This window comes from Gavialis gangeticus, unplaced genomic scaffold (assembly GCF_001723915.1).
Source record: "Gavialis gangeticus isolate Ggan-Ray unplaced genomic scaffold, GavGan_comp1, whole genome shotgun sequence".
NCBI lineage: Eukaryota > Metazoa > Chordata > Crocodylia > Gavialidae > Gavialis > Gavialis gangeticus.
In genome coordinates this window covers 429,236-437,526 of record NW_017728960.1, presented here as the reverse complement: position 1 = coordinate 437,526, position 8,291 = coordinate 429,236, and positions in this window count along the sequence as shown.

Here is an 8,291-nt window from a genome sequence, read left to right as displayed (position 1 = left end):
TGAACTGTTTTGGGGATCATGTGACTTGGGGGGGGGGGGATCCCTGGCAGGGTTTGGGATTGAACCATCTTTGCTCTTGCCCTGCTCTTGACTTCCATTGCTTTGCTCCTCTCCCCACGCCCCCCTGCCCACCAACATCATCGCTGACCACAGTCTCGGTGACAGTGATGCTTTTGTTCTCCGGTACGGGCTGCATTCGGCGCGAGGTAGAATGGGGGTGGGATTTAAAATAGGGGGGCCACGAGAGAGGTCTGTATAGATGCTTCTATCTATACATCTCTATATAGCTGTATAGATACGCACCACACCCACACTGAAGTCACCCGCCCGCCCAGCCCCCCCTGCAGTCTTCTAAGTGTGGGGAAAAGAGAGGGGTTCAGGCCCCAAAGCAGAGTCAGTGCAGGGCTAAAAAATAATAAGGCTGGCAAGAGAAGTTTTGCCTTGGTAAAAGGGGGGGAGTAACTTGGAAGCATGGCTAGGGCAGGCTGCGGCTCCCTGGATGCCTTCTCAGGGGTAGCGCATCGAAATGGCCGGGGTAGGGAGTTTTGCAGCGTTCATCTGGGGGTGGGGGAAAGAAAGGAGTGGGTCAGGGGGGTTGTGACTTCAGGTGGATGCTCCCTGAGGAGGAGAAGGGAAGGAGGAAGCCTGCAGGGGGGTAGAAATGGCTAATTGTCGTGCATCGTTAAGCTGGAACGGGTTATCGGAACAATAGGGCTGGAGATGGCTTGGCTTCGGCACAGGCCTCTCGCCAGCTGCCTCGGGTGGGGAACCACTGGCTGCGAACCCCCGGGCCCCAGCTGGGGTCTGCCCCAGCAGGCCCCGCATCTGGGCTGGGGGAAAGCAGGCGGAGGGGGAAAGAGATGCCCTGCACCACTCACAGGGCTTTGCACCTGTGTGAAGCAAGCATGTGAGCAGAGGCGCGTGTTGCACCAACTTTGCAGGGCCGGCCGGTGCCGGATCAGGCCCCCTTTGTTTAATGGAGTTAAGAAACGGGGCTGGTCCTGAGGGAACCTTTTTCCAGAGCTAGGGAGAGGCCTGTGTGGTTCCCTCCTCCCTGGGGAAAGCCCTGACCCCAGCTCCGAAGGCAAGGGGTGTGCTCCGGACACGCAGGGCGGCTGCTGGGAATGGAGAGGGCCAGGGACCCCTGCGGTTGTTTCCCCACCCCACCAGATGTGTCCACGGACCAGATCCCCCCCAGCTGAGATGCATCAGTGCTGCTCCAGCCAAGACAACAAGCTGCATTCTCCTCCTCGAGTGGACACGCGCTTTATTCCACCGCTGTCCATGCCATTTACCCCAGCTGTGGATCTGGCCAGTGTTTACTACCACGAGGCCTCGAGTGGTGTCTTTTGGGGGCTGCTTTTGTTTGCATGGTTGGGGAACAAGGGCCGGGCTGTTAAAATCACTGCATCCCCTCTACCCCCCGCGCTTGAAGAACCATGGGAGGTGCTGGGTGCTGAGCACCACTAGAAGCCACTGGCCCAGGCGGGAGGGTGTTGTGTTGTTTGGAAAGCTCTCCCCAGACCCTGCACGGCTGGAAGAGGATGTAGCCGAGACGCCTGGTTGAAAGGCAGCAGGGGAAGAAACCAGTGCAAGCTCAGGATGCGTTGGTGGGGGCCCAGGAGCTGCAAGGGGGTGTGTCAGGATCCGGGGGGTCCCTGCATTACAGACAGATCCATGGATACATTGGTGCCCCCTGCACCAGCTCTTTCTTTTAGTTAATCTGGCCTTTTCTCCCCTGAAATGAGCCGCCGCGTTTCTAGATGCTTTACAACCCGGCCGACTTATCCCCTCCTGCAAGCTGAGCTCATGCACACGGACACGTGGAAGGGGCCTCAGCCTCGTCCGTGCTGCTGCCCCTTTATGTCTATTTTGAGACCTCCCCCCGCAATGCCTTTACGCCTCTGGGGTGATGGGCGCCCCCGTCTCGGTCCCGGGATGGCGGCGATCACACCAGACGAAAGGGTTTGATCGCGGGGGAGAGGGGGCGTGTCCGCGCCAGAGAGGCTGCAGGAAGTAGCCGTGCCCGCAGGCTGCGCGGGCGGGTTGCATGGAGTTTGGGGGGTGCGTCAAGCAGGCGTCTTCTCCCGGGAGCCTGCAGACAACCAGGGGACCCCCCTGCCTGTCTCCTGGGGCAGCCGCTCTCCTGCTCGGTGCACAAAGAGCATGCATAACACAGCTGTGCTGGGCCTGGGGGCACGGAGGGGATCCCCACTTTGTTCTGGGGTCCCCGGGGCTGTTCTCAGGTGCTCCAAGTTACCTCACGTCCCACCTTTTCCGTCTCCCTTTGTCCAGGCATCTCCCCTACCGACGGCTTCCCGGAGCTGCACGTGCTCGCAAAGTTAAAACGCAAAACATCCTAGCAGGGGCCGGCACAGGGGAGGGGGATGGGGTGGCAAGAATTCAAGGGGGCACGATGCCAGCCAGGGAGCCCAGGCAGTCGGCAGGGGACTTTGCGGGGCAATCAGGATTCAAGGGGAAGGCTCCTCAGCCGGATGGAGACACATGAGATCAGCAGGAGCAATGGGCACGATTCCCAGTTGCACAGGCCAAGGGGCACAGGTTGGCACCCCTTGTACTAGCAGCAGGGGCTATGTTGGGGTTGCCACCATTGGGCGTGTGGATGGGTGCAATTAGCAGTACCCATCCAACGCCGCCCCCATGACAGCATCCCTGACATAGTCTGGCCACCCCTGTCCGTCCAGCTGCCCGAGAGGCCATGTCCCTTGGCAGCCCAGGCGACAGAGCTCTTTGTGCAGGGCACGCTTGCACTCACAAAGAAATCTCAGGGAGCTTTCCATGGAGGAAGCTGGAGTGCTTTATCCCTCCCCTCCTCCACACACACCATGTGGAGGCAGATTGAAAGCTGCAGCTCCCGGTCAGCCCCCAATTTATCCCTGCAAGGCCCTTTCCATAGCTGCCAGGGGGGCACCAATTGCCCCACCGAGCAGGGAATCCAGCCTGGACTCCTCTGCCCTCCTGCACCTGGGAGGGAGGGAGAGCGGGATCTTGCAGAGACAAAGGGGAGGACACATGCTCTGCTGCGGCTGGCCCGTGGCTGGATGCACCCGCCGACCGCACGAGCCTGGCTGCGGCAGCCGGCGAGAATCTAGGGCAGTGGGAGAGCGGCGTGGCGCTGGTCTTTGGCCCTCGAGCTCCCCCTCCCCCCTTCCTGTCTTTGTCTAGCCATCCCTCCCCACCAGCCCCCTCCACTTCTCCCAGCCCAGCTCCTAGCAAGGTCTTCAGAGATGGAAATAATAATAATAATAATATTGATAAAAAAATCACTTGGTGACAAAGTCAAACCCAGGCTCACGCCACAGAGAGGCCATGGCACACCCACCCAGCACCAGAGCGCGTCAGCCTGATGCCGGAGCGGCACTGGTGTCTTCATGCAAGTTCCCAGCAACGTAACAAGGGGTCTATTGTCTGTGGGGCTGTGGCTTGGAGAAAACCTTTGGTGGGTGACAAAAATAAAGGGGTAGGAGGACTTGGCAGGGGCTTTTTCGGGGCGGGAGGCGCGCTTTTACCCCAACTGGGCTTAAGAGCAAAAGGCATTCAGTCGGCAGCTGTGTGCGTCTGTACGGATGCAGGTTGCATCACTGGCACGAGGCCCCTCTGCAGAGGCGTGCGGCCGTTGCCTTGCGCTGGGTTTTTTTGGGCGCACGTGCGTTTAAAAAACACGGCGCCACTACCACCACCACTAGCGATTTGACGCGAGCTCGGCCCCCTGCGCCGTTCGTTTGCTCCGCGATGCGCCCGGGGTACGGCGGAAAGCACCTGCCACCGTCACGCCCTGCATGCAGGCCTCACGGCGGGTTATTTTACGGGCCTCTGGTGTGGAGGAAGGCGATGGGCGAGGTCTGGATCATGGCAGAGAGCCGAAGCACCCTAATGCAGGCACACGCTCGCACGCTGGAGCAGTGGATCGTTGTTTGATGGTGAATGAGAACCAGGCTCTGAAGCCTTTTGTCTGCAGAGGCTGTTTGGACGCTTTAAAAAGACCGGGGGATGATTTGAGGCGCAGGGTTTGGAGCCAGGGGCAAGAGCCCCAGCTGGAACAGGGGTGATCCTGCCTCTGGCAGGGGGCTGGGCTCACTGACCTCTGAAGGGTCCCTTCCAGCCTTGCTTTTCTCTGAGTCGTGCCACTTTGCACCTAAAGGTCTCTGGTGGAACTGGATGTGTCTGTATCCAGTAGGGACCCAGAAGGGCCAGATTCTGCTCCCAATGGACTTACCCTGTGGTTAGGACTGGTCTTCTGCTGCCCTGCGACACTAATGCACATTGCAGTGGGTTCAGCAGTACCTGAGGTCTGCCTGCAGGCCAGGGGACTTTCAGCGTGAACAGGACTGGAGCCCCCATGGGCACCAGTGCCAGCAAGGGATTGTTCCATGTCATTGCACCCCTACATCGCACTGGTATAAGGGGTAGGTGCAGATGCAGCCCAATTCATTGGCTGCAGTGGGTGTTTGGATCAGGTATATATAAAGGGTAAAAAAGGGAGAGGATTTGGCTCCTAGCAGCCACACCTGGCCTTTCTCAGCCGCCCAGCCCCGTGGCAGGGGGGCATGTCTACACCAGACTCCTCCCTGGGACTAACTGCTGGGTAACAGAGGTTTAGTCCTGCGTGCAAGCGTTCATGGCTTTACTAAGGGACTTTGCCACCCTGTTAGCTCAAGTTAATTGTATCCCAGCCTCCTGCTGGAGTGCTTGGAGATGGGTGGGTGAAGAGCCTCGTGGTGGTAACCTTACCTCTGTGAGTTTGCAAGAGCCACAAGAACAATACAAACACCTTGCTCACAGTGCCTGGCAGGGCTCAGTCAGCTAGCAATCACCTTAAGATCCTTCCTGCAAGGCCCCTGCTCCACTTCCTGGCCCATTAACAACATCCATTAGCCCTCCAATAATCCCCTGGGTCAGTAGCTCCCAGACGTGCCTGGGTCACCCCCTCTGCTTTCCAGCTGTGGCTCCCTTTGCTCTCCTGTGTCTGGAGAGACAGGGCTCTGCAGTGACTCCAGGCACATAAGAAATGCTATCGAGCTAGTCATCACTGCTTTTTTTCCTCTTTCCTCTCCCCGTTTAATTCCCTTCTTCCACTTCCCCCATTCCTTCCTCTCCCAGGCTTTCAAAACGCACCCCAGGTCCCAGTACTGTTGTTGGTGCAACAATGTGCTAGGAAAAAGCAGCTCGTTAGAGAGAAGAAAAAGCCTCCAAAAACACACACACAAGGAAGAGAGGTAGAGAAATCCCAGCCCTGCTAGGATGCACAGGGCTGCATCCTGACCCTGCTTTATGCTGCCCCCCAAAATTGGGCAAGATCAGAATTGGGGCCCCTTTGTTGGCCCGAATGGCCTCAGCAGGTTCTGGAGCTGGTGGAGATCAGGGCTTCCTTGAAAGACCCAGGCGGGGTTGTACCCCTCGGTTGGTTTGCAGCCCCTGAGGCCACGGGCCACTGAATGGGGGAGGGAGGGGGAAGCTGCTGGGTTAATAGCTGCTGGGGGCAGGGGTCCCTTTCTTGAGTCTTGCAGAGGTTCCCGCATCTGCCCGTCTGGGCAAAGCCAGCTCCCCTATCCGCAGGCCACACCGCCTTCCTCCTTTTGTCCCCAGTGCAGCCCTCCCCCTCGCCTGGTCCCTTCTGCCGGTCCCGTTATCCTCCCCTCTGCATGTACGAGAATCCCCTTCCACCCAGCCTGGAGGGACAGGGGCCTCCGAGCCTCGGCTTCCTGCCACCTGTCCCTTTCCTTTGTCTCTGACCCTTGCCTTCGCCTCCTGGATGGTTTCCTAGCCGGCTGGACCCAGACCTTATCCACACCCACGTGCACACATGTGGCGCCCACCCACCCCTAGCAAACACGGACCTGTGCATGGGCCCGGCGTTCCTGGCACCCAGCTCCTTTTCACCCGAATGACGGAGCATTAGAGGCCAGCGTTCCTCTGGCTTTTCCCACCCCAGCCAGCACAGAAAGCTCATGCCCGAAGCAGCTTTCCTTGCTTTCCAACCAGCCACTGAGCCCATCACCCCCGGGGGGTGGTGGTGGAGAAAATGAAGGCATCTCAGCACTGAAGAGAAGTGCGAGGGAGGGGCTTTTTCCCTGTGGTTCGGGGTTTGTACAGCACCTTGCACCCCATCAGCCCCCATGGGTTGTGCTTGTCCGGCCTCCCCGGCCTGCATTAGCCGTTTTAAAAGCCGGCTGGACAAAGCACAGCCCATCCACTGCGGGGCACGGCTCAGCGGGGGGCGGTGGCAGGCTGGCTTGGCTCAGCGGGGTTTCCAGCTGGCCTAGATTTTCCAGGAATCGCCTCTATCTTTCCTCAGGTTGGAGCGAGCATCCCAGGCCCCGCGAAACCCACCTCGCGGCACAGAGGGGAGGGGGAGGGCAGTGCTGGCACGGTGCGGCATTGTTGTGGTCGGCTCTGCACAAAAGGCAGAACTGGGGAAAGCTCCTGCCCCCGGCGAGGAGGCGCAGCTCATCTTCCGCAGAGAGGACCCCAGGCCCGGAGCAGCTGCAGCAGAGGCAGGGGCTAGATTCGGGCTTCCCAAATCCAAGCCCAGTGTTGTAGGTGCAAAGCTCGGCCTTTCGAGTCGCATCCAACACCGAGGTCGCGTCCGTTGCACTGGGAATAAACCAGTGGTCCAAAGGGGGTCTTTGCCTTGCAAACACGAACCGGGGGTTCCCTTACCAGCTAAGGGATCAAGTGCCTGGAACGGTTAATCTAGCCCAAGGGCTCTGGGTGCCAGGGAATCACGGCTTGGTCCCAGGAGCAGCACGCTTGTGGATGCGCCAGGATGCGCCCCAAGAGACCAGCGCCACGGAGGGTCTGCATGGAGCTGGGACCAGCTCCCAGCCAGGAGAGAGGCTGGGATTTGGCAGGACCTGCCTAATGCCCGAGAGCCCTTTGTGTGGGGCAGACAGGGGAGCAAAGCCCTGGGAGGGGCAAGGTGAGGAAATGGCTTCTTCCCTAGGGAAGGGGGTGAGAGGGGGATTCATAGACATTAGGGCTAGAAGGGATCTTGTGAGATCATTGGGTCCATCCGCCTGCCCAAAGGGATGGTGGGGTGGGGAAAAAGCACAGGTCCCAAGCTTAGGTGCTACCAACCACTTCAAGAGCCAGACCCTGCCCACCCGGGACATGAGCCAGGCTGGATCCTGCACCCCCATGGAGTCATTCGCACCAGCACAAAGAGGCATGAAACAACCCCCACCCCTCCCGAACATTGCAAGCTCGAGATTCATTCTCAACCTCCAAAGCCTCCCTCCTGGTACACGACACAGGCACAAGAGGCATCTGCAACTGCAGAGCTCCCCCGGCTCCAACAGTCCCCCAGGCCCGTGGTGCCTGTACCGCATGCACCCACCTCCTTGGAGCTGAGCAGGAACGTAGCAGACTGCAGCAAATCAGCTCAGGACATCAGATGCAGCAGTTGCAGGAGCCAGAGAGCTTCCCCCCTCCTGGCAGGCCGCTGGAAGGAGCATTGTCCCCAGGTGGGCTTTAAATAGGGCCCCCCGATCAGCAGGCAGCTGTCCTGAGGCACCCCAGCTGGGTTGGTGGCCAGGGTCAGCAGCTGGGTCATTAGGGGCTGGGGTGAGTTACAGCTGGGACCCCTCAGCCTGGTGGGAAAGGCTTTTCTGAATGTACCTCAGGGCCTCTCAGGGGAGCCCTGGGCAGACCATCAGTTTCCAAAAAGCCAAAGTGACTTAGGCACTGGCGCACTGCGCTTTTGGAACTGCTGCCAAGAGGCCTGGCCAGCACTGTGAACCTGTCCACCTACACTGCAACGCCTGTCCCCAAGTCCCCTTCTCCAAGCCCCTCTGGCCCATTCTGAATGAGGGGTCCAGCTCCTAAATCACTCAGGCGCTTTGGAAAGATTCAGCCAGAGCAGTTTGTCCAGAGCTAGTCTGAGGCAGAAGCAAGACTCAGACCCTGGGTGCCCACCTACCACCCCAGCCTCTGCCTCTCAACAGCATCCTTTCTTCCCCGCTTCAGCTCTCCTTGGTGGGGTTCATGTCAGGGTCCAGCTCTAGAGGGTTGGGGAAAGGTGGCAGGGCAGCTAAGGGTCTCTGCAGACCCCTCTCCCCACCCCGGTCTGCAGAGCTGAAGGGGGAGTGATTGGGTCCAGGAGCCTTTTCCCTTGAGGATTCAATGTCCAGTGCTACCCAGGCTGATTGAGACCAGGACATCTATCCTCAGTCATTGACCCAAAGCTCTTGGTTCATGTCTGTGGCACATGGCAGTGGGGGGTCCCAGGCGCTGGATTCCAGGCTGGGGTCTCTCTGGCTCTCTTTCGAGGC